The sequence below is a fragment of the Leucoraja erinacea genome, chromosome 9 (genome assembly GCF_028641065.1).
Source record: "Leucoraja erinacea ecotype New England chromosome 9, Leri_hhj_1, whole genome shotgun sequence".
Lineage (NCBI taxonomy): Eukaryota > Metazoa > Chordata > Chondrichthyes > Rajiformes > Rajidae > Leucoraja > Leucoraja erinaceus.
Genome location: NC_073385.1, coordinates 34,100,214 through 34,117,205, shown reverse-complemented (window position 1 = coordinate 34,117,205; position 16,992 = coordinate 34,100,214).

The window sequence follows — 16,992 nt, the reverse complement described above, 5'->3', positions numbered from 1 at the left end:
TACAAGATTCACATTATATAGTTAGATCAACTTTTACAGTTTCACAATAAATCATTGAGATCCAGTTCTTAACAAGCAATGTGACCATAGGATATTACAGGCACTCCCCGACTTAGGGTTACATTCTGGGAACGCTTATGTAGGTCAGATTTTATGCAAGTCAGAATCACCATCCCGCATCCCCAAGTTTGTAAGATTGACTATATTACAAACTTTCCCTATTTCCTTATGATTCCTAGTGATTCCTTCTTCATTCATATTTTTTTAAAATATTTAATTGAATGATAATTAGGGGAACAACTGCTTTGTTCTTCTGCGCAGGAAGGAACTGCAGATGCTGGTATAAAACCGATGATAGATACAAAATTCTGGAGTAACTCAGCGGGACACGCAGCATCTCTGGAGAGAAGGAATGGGTGAAGTTTCGGGTCGAGACGCCACTTCTTCTAGTCCCCCTGCTCCCCACCTCCCACCACCACCACTAGAATATATCTCATCTTGTAGTATTCCCAAGGAGTTGTTGCACTGAGTTGACTAAAGTTTAACAAAAGGAATAGAATGGTTGTGGAAATCCAATGTAAACAATTGTTTAACAGATGTGACTGCAGCTGTTTGCCCTATTCCTGGTTACAGGCATAAAATTAATTATTCTATTTGCCACCCCTTAATGTTTTGCAAGCAAATGAGAAACAAGAACAAATGAAGGATCTTGTTAAATTGAAGACGCAAGTCTGAGGCTGCAGTTGACCAAATTCAATTTCTCATTATATGGGTGTTGCAATCTCACTTCACCAATGTAATTTATGAAAGGAATGCTCTATGTAAATTCATTAATGAGGTTCATGAAACCACTGGGAATTCTCAATCTTCAGCATCAGTTGCACAGATACTCTCTGAGTCTCGTGAGGTGCATATAGACTCATTGAGTCATAGAGTGATACAGTGTGGAAACAGGCCCTTCATCCCAAATTACTCACACCGGTCAACATGTCCCTGCAACACTAGTCCCATCTGCCTTCCATATCCCTGCAAACTTGGCCTATCCATGTACCTGCCTAACTGTTTCTTAAACATTGGTATAGTCCCAGCTTCAACTGTCTCCTCTGGCAGCTTGTTCCATACACCCACCACCCTTTGTGCGAAAAAGTTGCCTCTCAGATTCCTATTAAATCTTTTCCCATTCACCTTGACTTCCATGCCCTGTGCTGTATCCTGGGGCATTCTGAAGAAATCTGTAAGCTGCATGCAATATCTGGGTAGGTTGTAATTAAACAGATATCTAGTGTTGGAATCTACAAACTTTGAGTTTATGGCAGTGAAGTTTTGTGACCTTTATTAATATCAATGTTTTCATTAATTTACTTCAGAAACTGTCAACAGTTAATTTAATACTATTTTTTTGTGCTAAAGTCACAGAGATATAGAGATCAAAAACAGGCTCTTCAGCCAAACTCATCCATGCCAGCAAAATCCCCCATCTGAGCTAGTCGTATTTATCTGTATTTGCTCCATATCTCGTTAGACCATTCCTATTCATGAACTTGTCCAAATATTCTTTTAAATTTTGGTAATTGTGCTCCACCATTTCTCTCTGGCAGATTGTTCCTACACGTACTATCCCATGGTGTGTTTTTTTCCCTAAGTGCTTTTTCTAAATGTCTCTCCAGTCCTGCCATTGTTGGAAGTGGTTCTGTGTGTTTGTACCCTGCCCTCTGAAACATGCCTCACGTCTCAGATCGGGACTGCACTCAAGGAAAATCTCATCCTGCAGTGGTGAGTTTCTCGAGCAAGTCCGTTTATCACGGCCTTATTTCTGCATATATTGGAAACCGTTCCTAAGACTACAGACCCAAAAAATCTGACTGAATTTTACAAGATTCACATTATATAGTTAGATCACCTTTTACAGTTTCACAATAAATCATTGAGATCCAGTTCTTAACAAGCAATGTGACCATAGGATATTACAGGCACTCCCCGACTTAGGGTTACATTCTGGGAACGCTTATGTAGGTCAGATTTTATGTAAGTCAGAATCACCATCCCGCATCCCCAAGTTTGTAAGATTGACTATATTACAAACTTTCCCTATTTCCTTATGATTCCTAGTGATTCCTTCTTCATTCATATTTTTTTTTAAATATTTCATTGAATGATAATCAGGGGAACAACTGCTTTGTTCTTCTGCACAGGAAGGAACTGCAGATGCTGGTATAAACCGATGATAGATACAAAATTCTGGAGTAACTCAGCGGGACACGCAGCATCTCTGGAGAGAAGGAATGGGTGAAGTTTCGGGTCGAGACGTCACTTCTTCTAGTCCCCCTGCTCCCCACCTCCCACCACCACCACTAGAATATATCTCATCTTGTAGTATTCCCAAGGAGTTGTTGCACTGGGTTGACTAAAGTTTAACAAAAGGAATAGAATGGTTGTGGAAATCCAATGTAAACAATTGTTTAACAGATGTGACTGCAGCTGTTTGCCCTATTCCTGGTTACAGACATAAAATTAATTATTCTATTTGCCACCCCTTAATGTTTTGCAAGCAAATGAGAAACAAGAACAAATGAAGGATCTTGTTAAATTGAAGACGCAAGTCTGAGGCTGCAGTTGCCCAAATTCAATTTCTCATTATATGGGTGTTGCAATCTCACTTCACCAATGTAATTTATGAAAGGAATGCTCTATGTAAATTCATTAATGAGGTTCATGAAACCACTGGGAATTCTCAATATTCAGCATCAGCTGCACAGATACTCTCTGAGTCTCGTGAGGTGCATATAGACTCATTCAGTCATAGTGTGTGGAAACAGGCCCTTCAGCCCAACTTACTCACACCGGCCAACATGTCCCTGCAACACTAGTCCCATCTGCCTTCCATATCCCTGCAAACTTGGCCTATCCATGTACCTGCCTAACTGTTTTTTAAACATTGGTATAGTCCCAGCTTCAACTGTCTCCTCTGGCAGCTTGTTCCATACACCCACCACCCTTTGTGCGAAAAAGTTGCCTCTCAGATTCCTATTAAATCTTTTCCCATTCACCTTGAACCTATGTCCTCTGGACCTCAACCCCTAGACTCTGGGCAAGAGATTCAGTGCATCAACCCGATTTATTCCTCTCATGATTTTATACAGTTCTATAAGATCACCCCTCACCCTCCAGCGCTCCAAGGAATAGAGACCCAGCCTACTCAACCTCTCCCTATAGCTCAGACCCCCTAGTCCTGGCAACATCAACGTAAATCTTACTGAACCCTTTCAAGAATAAAACATAGAACATGAAAACATAGACAATAGGTGCAGAAGTAGGCCATTTGGCCGTTCGAGCCAGCACCTCCATTCAATATGATCATGGCTGACCATCCAGAATCAGTACCCGTTCCTGCTTTCTCCCTAAATCCCTTGATTCCGTTAGCCCTAAGAGCTATATCTAACTCTCTAATGATTATAAACCTGCTGTGGGAAGATAATGCAGAAAGTGCCAGAGACCCAGGTTTGATCCTGACCTTGGCTGCTATCTGTGCGGGGCTTGTACATTCTCCCTGTGAGCACAAGATTCCTCCATGCAAGTGGGTGGCATCGTACATAGTGAAGATGGTGATCAAAACTTGCAGCATGATCTTGAGGTTTGAAGTTATGAATATAGGTTTTTGAAAATCCCATTGGGAAATGCATTTTTTGCTGCCTAAAGGATGAATATTCTTTCACTAGTGATAAATTGCAATAAATATCTACATTTCAATGTAGGATTTTAATCACGCGCAACTGTACGGCTGTTTCTTCCTGATTTTTCTGAAAGGTCTCACTTACCTTGAAAGGCATTGGATGCATGTCATCAATATTGATCAATGTAAGCCTGTTTCATTTCTTCAGATTACTTAGATTTTCACCTTCATTCAACTGTGTCCTATGTCTCCTAAAGTTCCGTGCTTAGCTTTGCTGTCTAATATTTCAAGATTAAAATGTGTACCCAGAATTTGTAACAAAGTAAGAGTGCAGTGGATATAACAGAAACTGTATTCCCATGTCCATTACTGTAGGTTTGTTCAGAAAAATTAATATACAGTGCAGTGAGGCAAGATTACCTATTAACTAATGGGGTTATTTATTGAATGTGTAATTATAAATGATAGCCTTCTGTGAATTTCTGTAATTATAAATAATAGCCTTCTGTGAATTTCAGAATGTATTTTATTGTATTCCCCATGACCAAGAAAAGAACAGTTTATTGCCATCTATGAGTAACAATTACCAAATGGAATAACATATCTCTGAAGTAATTGGCTCTATCCTTTATGAAGTGGAATCTCCAAAGACTGTGGATACAAGGAAATACAGATGTTGGTTTACAAATAAATGACAGAGTGCTGGTGTAACTCAGTGGGTTACATCATCTCTGTGGAACATGTAAAGGTGATGTTTTTGGTTGGGTCCCTACTTTAGCCTAATTCAACAAATACATTTGAAGAAGGGTCCCGACCTGAAACATTGCCTATCCATGCTCCCTGGAGAACATGGATGTCTGGCTGCCTAGCTTGTTGTTACTCCAGCACTTTGTGTCTATCTCAAAGGGCTAGATGCAGGAAGATTGTTCCTGATGTTGGGGAAGTCCAGAACAAGGGGTCACAGTTTAAGGATAAGGGGGAAATCTTTTAGGACCGAGATGAGGAAAACATTTTTCACACAGAGAGTGGTGAATCTCTGGAATTCTCTGCCACAGAAGATAGTTGAGGCCAGTGCATTGGCTATATTTAAGAGGGAGTTAGATGTGGCCCTTGTGGCTAAAGGGATCAGGGGGTATGGAGAGAAGGCAGGTACAGGATACTGAGTTGGATGATCAGCCATAATCATATTGAATGGTGGTGCAGGCTCGAAGGGCCGAATGGCCTACTCCTACACCTATTTTCTATGTTTCTATGTAAATACTGTATCATTCAATTTGCTTATGCTTTGGCTTTAATAATTCAGGTTTATTATTGGTTAATTTCAGGAAATATTCAATAATTATTTGGGAAAAATTGTACATTTCCATTTATATATAACAAATGGAGGCAATCGTATAACTTTAGTGATTTTATAATAATTTATGATAAAATTGATGCCTTCAATAAGTGATACCTGGACATTTAAAATTGGCCATTACTGCTTGCATTTTCTCTAGTCTGTATTTGTTCCATCAAAATTACTAATTAAAGAGTATGGCAAATGTGTTGCGGCTCTTTGATGATAATGGCTGCATTTTTTGAGGCAGTGCCTCCCATAAATCCTTTGATGGTGGGAAGGTCCATACCCATGATGGACTCTCAGGAATCTCATTCATTCCTGGGTGCTCAAGTTGCCTGTGATGCAACCAGTCAGTATGCTCTCCACCGTACACCTGTAGAAACTCACGAGAGTAGTCATAACATACCAAATTGCCACAATTTTATAAGAAAAGTAGAGGCATTGATAGTGGGAAATACTGCAGTCCTACAAGTTATATGCATCAAAAATCCCAAAACAGTAATGTGATAGGGACTAGGTATTCTACTTCAGAGGGTCTAGTTCTCCCTATTGATGGATAACTATAGCTCAGGACACTAAAGATAGCTATTCTTCCCTTTCTTCCCTAATCCCAGAATGCTTGTATGTCCAGCAAAGTATTATATTCAGCCATGGTTTCTCAATATCTATAAGATGGGATGTCCAGTCGCACAATTTTGAGGCACTGGGTCACCAGCTTAGATTCTGTGCTGAAAGCCGTCCAAGTTCACTATCAACCTCTGGCTCACAGAAGTTAATATTACTATTACACTGTCATGTGCCAAGGGTCCCAACAATCTTCATGCATTTTCCTATCTGATGTGAAATATTTATTTATCATGAGTCAACGAAGAGCAGAGAGGTCCTTCGTGGTGTTCTGACCAATATTGTTGCCATAACAAACCCTGTTTATTGGGGCATTGATGTTTGTGGCATCTTGTCATTGTGGTAATAAGGCTGCAAGATCAAGCAGATTCACGTTCAGAGACACAAGAGCCTGCAGAGGAAGAAATTTGGAGCAAAAATAATCTGCTGGAAGAACTCAATGGGTAAACTGGGGAAATGTGTAAGGATTGATGCATGACACATTCTGAACACTATCAGGTTAAAACATCCATATTAATATTGTAAAAACAGTGTCCTGCACCATGGCATTAGAGAATCGAGAAGCAAGGAACTGCAGATGCTGTTTTATTAAACAAGATAGAAAATGCTGGAGTAACTCAGAGGCAGCATCACTGGTGAAGATGGATAAGTGACGTTTCGAGTCAGGGCCCTACTTCTGGCATCCATGTGGGGCATAGGGGGCAGAAGTGTGGTATAAAGGGGTGAGGCAGAAGTTTTTAGGTTATTTACCTAAATTTGGAAGATTCAATGTTCATACCATTAGGTTGTAAGCATGGGTATGAACTTATATCCTTATATCGTGCTTTATCCTGCTCACAACACTCTTCCAGCTTTCACCCACCACCTCTTCCCCCCTCCCCCCCTTCCCCCCACCCCCATCCACCCTTCGCAATGGCAGTTGAATGATATGCCCTCTTCATAAAAAGCTGAACTGATCCAACCCGGCTAATTATCATGCATAGGTTTATTCTGAATTGTCATCAAAGCCATGGAATGTGACGTTGACAAGTGGGACCCACACTCCAATAATCTCCTCACTGATAACCAGTTTGAATTTCATGAACCCAGGCTTGGGTCTAGAGGTGATATGAGAGTGACTGCCCCGGACAATACAGAAGGAGCACTTATAAAACAGAAAACACTCCAATATTTTGTGAATATATATAATATATAAGTAAATATATGTAAAGCCGCAGATACCGAACAATCTAGAATTTAAAACAAGTATTGGTAATAGTCAGCAGATTTGGCTGAATATAAGAGAAATAGTCAATGTTTTACAGCACATAGTAGAACAGAGATGAGGACCGAACAGGCAGGCCCTTCGGCCCATCATTTCCATGCGAAATGTAGTGCCAAGATAAACTAATCTTACCATTATGGATGTGATCCATATCCTTATGTTCCCTACCTATCCAAAAGCCACTCAAATACCATTATTGTATCTGCCTCCACCACCATCCCTGACAAAACATTCCAGTCATCCGCCACTCTCTACGTCAGAAAAGCTTACCTCACAGGTCTACATTAAATTTTGATTCTCTCACTTTAAATACTTTATTAGAATCAAATGAAGACAACACAAGTGTGTTAAGCTGCATGGAGGGTGGGGAAGTCTCTGATAAGGATAAGACCACAGTAATGAACTGAGTTAAAGACAAGAAGGGAACGAGACAACACAAAGAGTGAGCATGACAAGAGAGATGGGGCGGATATCCCTTTGGTGCACACAGTGGAACCTTTGCAGGTTAAGTATTCCTGGAGGAGAAATGATGGTGAATTCAACCATTCGGTGAAAATCAAAACAAAACATAATGTGGATACTGGAAAGCTAAGAGAAAATGCTGGAAATGTACAGGTGTGTGATGAGAACTGGCTGGATTATCCATCGCTCTCCCTGACACAGTCAGCTACCTAACCTTACTTCTGCGCCATCAATCACCTAGTGAATATCCAACTAACTGTTGCCACTCTGAGTGCTGGCACAGGTCTGTGTGCCTTGTCAGTGTAAATCCATAAATGAACTCAGCTCCAACAACTCGGGCTGTATACGTCAATGCCTTGGAAGGCAGAAGACTTCCTGCACTGCTGGCAAGCAAACAATCAAGACAAACACCCTACTCAATCTTCTCATCGTTCTGTCACAGATGATATAAAGTCACCACGGTGTCAGAGGATATTTTTAATTCTGACGCAAGTTGAGTGTGAAATCTCAGCCTCGTCATCACTGGCTGGGAGGGAAACCAATGCGCCACTTGACTCTGGTGCCGCTTCTGCATCAGTGAATGCATGTTCATCGACGGTGAGCGTCAATGGCTTCTTGTTCCTGGGCATATATAACGCTGAAGACTTCCCCTCTGCCCAGCACATTGATATAATCACACAGAAAGATCATCAATACATCATTAGAAGATTCACTCTGTTGATAAATACTTTATCAAACTTCCATAGGTGTATCTGACCAAATCTGAGGAAGGACATTATTGCCATAGAGGGAGTGCAGAGAAGGTTCACCAGACTGATTCCTGGGATGTCAGGACTGTCTTATGAAGAAAGACTGGATAGACTTGGTTTATACTCTCTAGAATTTAGGAGATTGAGAGGGGATCTTATAGAAACTTACAAAATTCTTAAGGGGTTGGACAGGCTAGATGCAGGAAGATTGCTCCCGATGTTGGGGAAGTCCAGGACAAGGGGTCACAGCTTAAGGATAAGGGGGAAATCCTTTAAAACCGAGATGAGAAGAACTTTTTCCACACAGAGAGTGGTGAATCTCTGGAACTCTCTGCCGCAGAGGGTAGTCGAGGCCAGTTCATTGGCTGTATTTAAGAGGGAGTTAGATGTGGCCCTTGTGGCTAAGGGGATCAGAGGGTATCATATTGAATGGCGGTGCAGGCTCAAAGGGCCGAATGGCCTACTCCTGCACTTAATTTCTATGTTTCTATGTATGGTAAAGAGCATACTGACTGTTGTGTAGCTTAGTTCAGTAATTCAAATGCCCAGGAATGAATAAGTCTGCATGAAGTAGTGTCAGTGTCCAGTCCATCACAGGTACTGATCTCCCCACCATCAAAGGGACCTATGGGAGGAATGATTCGAAAATATATCTAATATCTTCAAAGATGAACACCACCTGGCCACACTCTCACCTCACTACTACCGTTGTGAAGATGGAAGATGAGCTTGAAATCTATGTCCTCCAGTTTCAAGAACAGCTTCTTCTAAGCAAACATTGAGCTCTTCAACATGGCACAACACCCACCACAACCTTGTCTCGGCAGTTATGCTGGACTTTGTTTTTGATTTCACTAGGGACTTCAATTTTTCACATTATGGTCTAGTTATATAATATTACTAATTATTATTAATTTTTTTTAAATTATTGTATATCATTTTGTGTGTAATGCATTAATGGGCCTGTAAAACTATAGCATGTAAGAATGTAATTGTTCTGTAGCCGGCATATATAGCAATTAAACATTCTTGACATTCAATGACTTTGAACCTCATAACTGGTACTGGGTTACCTCCAGTTATCCTTCTTTCCTTGCATTGCTCTCTATTTCCAAAGAGTAAACCAGTGAGGAAATGAAGGGTATGTATTCATCTGATGAACCTGCTCCTTTGATTTGGAGTGCATGAGGATTGGAGTGAGCAGTGATGGGTGAGTGAATTGGGAATTGAGGAAGTGCTTAGAAAGTAAAGTCCGGTTGTCTTGAGAGAAAACAAAAGCTTGTTTGAGAATCGAAACGATGGAATCAGTTTGGCAAGATTTGGAAATGAATAATATCACGGAGTGTAAGGACATGAGGAGATTGTTTTGTCAAGACAGAAGAGACACAAGAGACTTTAGATGATGGAACCTTGAGCATAACACAAAGCGCTGGAGGTATGCAGTGGATCAGGCAGCATCTGTGGAGGGAATGGAGAGATAACATTTTGAGTCTGGACCACTTCTTCAGACATAGAAACTTAGACATAGGAAATAGGTGCAGGAGTAGGCCATTTGGCCCTTTGAGCCAGCACCGCCATTCAATATGATTATGGCTGATCATCTAAAATTAGTACCTGTTCCTGCTTTCCCCCCCATATCCCCTGAGCCCAAATAGCTATTTCTAACTCTCTCTTGAAACCATCCAATGAAATGACCTCCATTGGCAGAGAATTCCACAGATTTACATTTCTCTGGGTGATTCGACAGATTTACAACTCTGTCGCCAGTCTCCAGTCCCTCCACAGAGCTACCTGACCTGCTGAATTCCTCCAGCACTTGTTTCTTGCTCAATGATGTTGTCAACATTGTTTCAGAAATTAATCTATTTTCTGAGTTCTTTAGGTCTTAAAACGGATGTATTTACTGGTTTCAAGACCTGTGTAAAATAGTCTTGTTGAGGAATTCCTCATCTCTGAACATACCTTCTTTCTCACAGTTCTAGCATTCATCCCCTTTCCGCTGGGGAAAATTATGACTCTCCTTGTTCTTAAACCACCTGAGGTCATTTCAAAGAAAATACCATAGATTCTGGATGCTGTCTTTGCTCTTTGTAAACATATTCTACCTTCTATGCATTCTACATCTACTCTATACCTTGAAATAGTGGACTTCAAATTAACCATTCAGATACGCATCAGACTCTCTATACAACTTGAAGATGCAAAAGCCCATAACAAATATTTAGCATTGAATTGAAGACCATCACAGAAGCTAAACTATTGACTGGACTTCTTAGTTTCATGCAATGAATCATCATCCCTGTTTGCAGACAATTCTTGCAGTAATCTCAGGAATAATGTGTCCATTGAAACACTTCGATCTCTGCATATCTAAACATTTGCTCTTCTTGTCCACAAGCAGAATATACAGATTTTCATCACCTGAATTGAACTATCTGTTCAATTGCATGATCTGAACTTTTCCTTCAATTAAGTTCATTACTCAAAGCTTGGCAGACAGCCATAAATAATGAAGTCACCCAACACCATAAGAGACACAAGGAGTTTATTTGTTGTTCAAGATTCCAGCATCTGCAGCCTCTCGTTTCCCTCTGTAGACGGGTCGGGTCCTGTAATATCATATCTTGATTTCCCTCCACAGATGCTGCATGAACTGCTGAGTTCCTCCAGCAGTTTGCATTTTGCCCAAAAGTCCAGTATTGGCAGTTTCTTCTGTGTCCGTTTTACTGGTCCACTGCAATTATCCTCAAAATATGTGTACTTGTAAACGTAGACGGGTTGGTTGATAAGTTTGAAGATGACATCAAAATTAGTGAGGTCACGGACTGGGTGCAATGCTGCCATAATATAGAGCTGGATATAGATCAGCTATAGAAATGGGCAGAGAACTGGCAGATGGAGCTTTATCTGAACAAATGTGAGGTATTGCACTATAGGAGGTCAAATGTGAGGGGAAAATATACAATTGATGGCATAACCCTTAATAGCATTCATGTACAGAAGAATCTTGGGTTCCAAGACCATAACTCGCAGAAAGTGGAAATCCAAGTATCAAAGGTATCAAAAGGTATTTTATTGGTCACATTCACATACACCTAGGTGTAGTGAAGTGAAATGCTTCTTGCCATTTTGCAGCACATAAAGAAGGAATACAGACATAACATTAATAAGATTTGGTCGCCCAATTATAGGAAGGATGTCAACAAAATAGAGAGTGTACAGAGGAGATTTACTAGAATGTTTCCTGGGTTTCAACAACTAAGTTACAGAGATAGGTTGAATAAGTTAGGTCTTTATTCTCTGGAGCGCAGAAGGTTAAGGGGGGGACTTGATAGAGGTCTTTAAAATGATGAGAGGGATAGACAGAGTTGATGTGGACAAGCTTTTCCCTTTGAGAATAGGGAAGATTCAAACAAGAGGACATGACTTCAGAATTAAGGGACAGAAGTTTAGGGGTAACATGAGGGGGAACGTCTTTACTCAGAGAGTGGTGGCGGTGTGGAATGAACTTCCAGTGGAAGTGGTGGCGGCAGGTTCATTGGTATCATTTAAAAATAAATTGGATAGGCATATGGATGAGAAGAGAATGGAGGGTTATGGTATGAGTGCAGGCAGGTGGGACTAAGGGAAAAAAGTTGTTTGGCACGGACTTGTAGGGCCGAGATGGCCTATTTCCGGGCTGTAATTGTTATATGGTTATATGGTTATAAGAGTTTTAAACATAAAGAACATCCCCCCACAACGGTTCCCATTATGAGGGAAGGCACAAAGTCCAGTCCCCAACCCCAGTTCACCCATAGTCGGGCCCATTGAGGCCTCCACAGTTGCCTCTACGGAGGCCCGATGTTCCAGGCCAGGTGATGTTGCTCCGGCGTCGGGAGAGTCCTCTCAGCGGCTTGGGAACCCTGGAATGGCCGCTTCCGTACTAGAGGCCACGGCTTCCAAAGCCAACAAGGCCCTGCCGGTTGGAGCTCCACAACTGGCGATCTCATCTAGAGATCCCAGGCTCCCGGTGTAAAGTCAGCGCTGCCGCCCGCAGCTGGTCACTCCACAGTCCCGCAGCTCCGTGATGTTTTCCTCAACGATCTTCAGCTCACCGGAGCTCCAGTGTGGCGACCCGGATAAGTCATCGCTCGCTCCGCTCCGTGAAAGCGCTCGAACGCTGTGCCGCCGCCGAAGCCGAGGTTCTGGGCGGTCCCGGACAGGAAACGCCGCTCCAGGCCCGCTGGTAGGCCGCGAGGACGGGTCGAAGCTGCAGCCCGGAGAAAAGCTGCCTCTCCAACCAGGTAGGGACCCTGAAAGGTAGTTTCCCCCTTCCCCGCCCCCCACCCCCCACATAAAAAAGTCTAGACCTCCAAACAAAACACTTAACTAACTAAAATAAAAAATAAAAAGATGAAAAGACAGACAGCTGCTGGCTGGGCAGCCGTGCACAGGACAGCGCCCCCCACGTGTGTCCGTCAAGTAGATAGAATGATAAAAGAGGCATATGATATGCTTGCCTTCATAGGTTGTGGCATTGAGTATAAGAGTTAGGAAGTCATGATGCAGCTCTATATGACTTTTGTGAGGCCACATTTAGAGTATTGCATTCAGTTCTGGCCGTCCCATTATAGGAAGGAGGTGGAGGATTTGGGAAGGGTGCAAAGGAGGTTTACCAGAATGATGCCTTGATTAAGGGGCATAAGTTAAAGGGAGAAGTTGGACAGACATGGAATGGTATCTGTGCAATGGGAGACTTGGTAGAAATATATAAAGCTACTAGACTAAGTGGGACCCATTGGGTCCAATGTTCACACGGGAGGGCTGGTCCCCCAACGCAATATTCCACCTCTCCACCAATTCCAATATTGGTGGCCAGTGGGGGGGCTTTCTGGAATGCTGATGTGGGTTCTTGGGGTGGCAGCTCATTCCCTCAAGCCTGATCTGCTGGCAGCTCACTCACGGCTGGTGGGCTGGCAGTTGACTCATGACTAGTCCTTGAAATTCCATTTCAAGCAGGTTGCAAGGCCACCAAATTCGTGCAGTTTCCTACCACTTCAAGCAGGGTGCAAGGCCACCGAATTCCAGTGCAGTTTCATACCACTTCAAGCAGGGTGCAAGGCCACCGAATTCCAGTGCAGTTTCATACCACTTCAAGCTGGTTCCAAGGCCACCAAATTCAAGTGCAGTTTCATACCACTTTCAGCAGGGTGCGAGGCCACCAAATTCAGTGCAGTTTCATACCACTTTCAGCAGGATGCAAGGCCGCCAAATTCAAGTGCAGTTTCATTCCACTTCAAGCAGGGTGCAAGGCCACCAAATTCAAATGCAGCTTCATACCATTTCATGCAGGGTGAAACCACCATAAAACCACACAAAACACCAAACTCACAGTTCAGTAGACATTCAGTGCATTCAGTTGATTCACAGCTCAGACAGTCGTGACCTCTCCCTCCCCCATTATGCAGAGACCGAGCCACACCCACACTTCTGGGTTTTATAACCCCTCCCACCGGAAAAGGTGTGGCTTTCATGGCGTGATTGACAGGAGAGAGATTCTCAACATTTTTTAAACACTAATAATACTTCTATTTTTCATTGATGGGAAGAATTCTCTGCATCTGCTCAGCGGAGGGGGACTGAATATGATGGCCAAAACTCACCGCCGTAAGTGGTAGCGTTTTATCTAAAATCAATATACAGTGCAAACAGGAAGTGCATTTGCAGTAGTGCCTTTTAACGTCAAGCCAAAGCACCCAAGCCACCATTTTCAGTAAGTAGTGCCTTTCAACTTCAAGTCAAAGCACCCAAGCCACCATTTGCAGTGAGTAGTACCTATTAACTTCAAGCCAAAGCACCCAAGTCACCATTTGCAGTAAGTAGTGCCTTTCAACTTCAAGCCAAAGCACCCAAGCCACAATTTGCAGTAAGTAGTGCCTTTCAACTTCAAACCAAAGCTCCTAAGCCACCATTTGCAGTAAGTAGTGCCTTTCTCTTCAAGCCAAAGCACCTAAGCCACCATTTGCAGTAAGTAGTGCCTTTCAACTTCATGCCACCATTTGCAGTAAGTAGTGCTTCAACCTCAAGCCAAAGCACCCAAGCCACCATTTGCAGTAAGAAGTGCCTTTAACTTCAAGCCAAATCACCCGCCACCATTTGCAGTAAGTGCCTTTTTACTTCAAACAAACCATATTTTCATTTTCAAACCACATTAAGGGACTCACAGTTGTGTAGACATTTGTTCAGTGTTATTCAGAGTTCAGAGAGACGTGACCTTTGGCTTCATCCATCTTGCAGAGACTGAGTGAGGCACACCACTTCCTGGTCCTTCCCCCTCCCTCCAGCAGGGGCAGCAGAGAGAATGATGTTTTTAAAAAAAAAACATTAATATCTCTCTGATTTGTCATCGATGGGAAAAATCCTCCGCACCCATAAGGTGGAGGGGGGCTCTGAGCGAGGTGGCGAAACATGACGGCCGTAGGTCGCGGCGTTCTGTCAGAAATCGCAGCACAGTGGGCCAAAGGCGGTCAAGATCAGAGTTTTAGTAATATAGATGAGAGATATACAGTAGATCGTTTAGACAGTCAGAACATCTTTCCCAAGATGGAAAAATCAAATACTAGAGGGTATAGCTTTAAGGTACGAAGGGCAAAGTTTTAAGGAGATGTGTGTGTTTCTTACCCAGAGGGTGTGTGTGTCTGGAATGCACAGCTGAGATGGTGGTTGAGGCAGATATGATAGTGGCATTTAAAAATATTTTTTTGATAGGCACATGGATATGTAGGGAATGGAGGGATACGGAATATGTGCTGACTGTTAAAAGCAGATTTTGGCATTCTCTTTGGCACAGACATTGCAGGCCAAAGAACCTGATCTTGTGTTCTTGAATCTGTTCTTTGTTCAATGTAAGTTCCCCTCTCTCTGTGACAGACAATGAAGTCATCCAACACCGGGGAATAAGAGACACTAGGAGCTTATTAGTTGTTCAAGATTACAGCATCTGCAGCCTCTTGAAGGGTCGGGTCCTTTGATATCATCTCTTGATTTGAGTGAGACACTCTCGCTCACTGCTCCCCTGTGTGATCCCTATAGCTCACCTTTTCGAGTTTGAAGGCGGGTCCCGACCTGCAATGTTCATCTTTCCATTTCCCTCCACAGATGCTGCATGATTTTTTGAATTTGTCCAGAGAACAAGAATTGAGATCCATAAAAATTACTCTGCAATTGATTTGAATTTGGTAATCCATGTTTGTTTTTGCAAAATCTCACAATGTTTTCAATATTCCTCCCCCCCCCCCCTTCCCTTCCCCTAATAATTGTCTACTGCCATTTATTCTATGTGCAGATAAATAATAATAGAGCTTTACAACATGGAATGAGAACCTTCTGCCCGTCTTGTCCATGCTGAACAAGTATACTAGGCTCGTCCTGAATTCCTCATCTCTGATCTATGATCCTGACTACGGGTGCTGTCTGCATAGAATTCGTACATTCCCCCTGGGACCTTGTGGGTTTTCTCTGGGTGCTCCATTTTCCTCCCACTCTCCAAAGATGTACAGATTTGTAGGTTAATTGGCTTTGGTAAAATTATAAATTGTCCCCTGTGTGTAGGATACTGCTAGTGTATAGGATGATTGCTGGTGGGCATGGACATGGTGGGCCGAAAGGCCTGTTTCCACGCTAATGTCTGAAAATTGGTGGTGGCGGCATTGCAGCAGTAGAGTTGCTGCCTTACAGACACTTGTAGCCCCAGAGTCCAGGATTCAATTCTGACTTTGGATGCTGTCTGTACAGAGTTTGTACATTCTCCCCATGAACATGTGGATTTTCTCCGAGATTTTTGGTTTCTCCTCACACTCCAAAGACGTACAGGTTTGTAGGTTAATTGGCTTGGTATAAGTGTCAATTTTCCTTAGTGTGTGTAGGATAGTGTTGAAAAGCGGGGATCGCTGGTCAGTGCGGACTCGGTGGGCCAAAGGGTCTGTTTCCGCTCTGTATCTCTAAATTAATTTAAACTAAATCACCCGCATAAAAGAAAAAAGCCCCAGCCTATCTAGCCTCTCCATACAACTCAAGCCCAAAAGCCCAGGTAACATCTTGGTGAACATCCTGCACCCTTCCATATAAATTATCTGAACTTGTCATATCACCTGTCCATATTATTAATTTTATTTTCTAATTTTTGGTATTTGCTGGTATGATATTAAATATATGTAAGGAACTTGAATGTATTGACCTAGGCATTCTATTTTATTGCACAACATCCATTCATAAGAATTGGATTCGTTTTGTTACAAGCAACAATCATATCATGGGGATTTGTGGGTTAAATACATTCAAACCGAAATTCGAGGCAAAGGGATTAGCATTGTCCGCAAAACTGCATGTATTCTTCACCAATTAAATTTAGGCAAACATTTGACAGTGTTTGAAAAAGAGAACAAATTAAAATAAGACTTGCCATCAGTAATAGTGATAAAATATCTCTTTGGCAGGAGATGGATTATTGTAGCAGGTGTAAATAAATGTGCAATAACATCCAATGTCAAATAAAATCTCTATTGAATGTGAAATATTTAGTACCTGCTGGTCAAGATTGGAATAACGTTTAAGATGCCTCTTCGTTTCAGGATTATTTGTGGATGTTATTAAAATTGAAAATTTATTGAAAACTAGACTAAGTGCAGATCTGTTCCCCCCACGTGCGGGAGGAGGAGAGAGAGGGGGGAGGGGGAGGGGGGAGAGAGGGGGGGAGGGGGAGAGAGAGGGGGGAGAGAGGGGGGGGGGGGGGGGGAGAGGGGGAGAGCGAGGTTGTGCTGAGAGAGGGGGCGAGGTGAGGGGAGGGGGAGAGGTGGGGAGCAGGGAAGGGTGGAGGGAAGGGGGTAGAGGGGTGTGAGGAGGG